Below are 759 nucleotides of genomic sequence, written 5' to 3' on the forward strand. Positions count from 1 at the left end.
AAGTGAAAGGAAGATCTACTAGATATTAATTAAATTATAAATATATCAATTCATGTGAATATGCCTGAAAAATTTCATTTTTTCTGAAAAGATGGTGTCTATTTACTTGTGACCATGCTGTGTACATGAAGTTAAGAATTATCCCAGGGTCAAAGTGTGCATATTACAACCTTTTACAGAGTTAAATACAAAATTTTATTAAATAAAGCCTAGTATGGCCTGATAGTTAGAAATCTCAATTTGCAATCTGTAAGTCGCAGGTTCGAATCCCTATCACCAAATATGCTCGCCCTTTATAGTTGTTGTCAGGGGTAGCCACCCGAATGTAAAAGTTCTTGGCTAACACAAAATACCCGAACAGCTGATCCCAGATCTAGATGGGAGTAAGATCGAATGAAGAAGAAAAATATTCAAAATTTAATTAAACAAATTTATTGTAAATGCAAGTTAATAAGTTTGGAATCAAAACGTACTCTATAATTGAAATTTTCATATTATCTAAGTTTTAATTTTAAAAGAAATATTTAAATAAATTTTAATCTTAATTTGTCTGTTACACGTTCTGCTTGCTCTCCAAATTACCCATTTTAGATTTTCTTTCTACTCTGTTACGCCTCTGGTCGTTTGTTAATTACCCGTAAAAATTATTTCGGAAAAACTTCAGGGATACAAGTTCTTTCTTAAATAAAACTAGTTTATTCTTTCTCAATACAACTTTGCAATACACTTAATTTCCACAGTCACTTTAACTTAAACACA

The sequence above is a fragment of the Limulus polyphemus genome, unplaced genomic scaffold (assembly GCF_000517525.1).
Source record: "Limulus polyphemus unplaced genomic scaffold, Limulus_polyphemus-2.1.2 Scaffold2379, whole genome shotgun sequence".
NCBI classification, from domain to species: domain Eukaryota; kingdom Metazoa; phylum Arthropoda; class Merostomata; order Xiphosura; family Limulidae; genus Limulus; species Limulus polyphemus.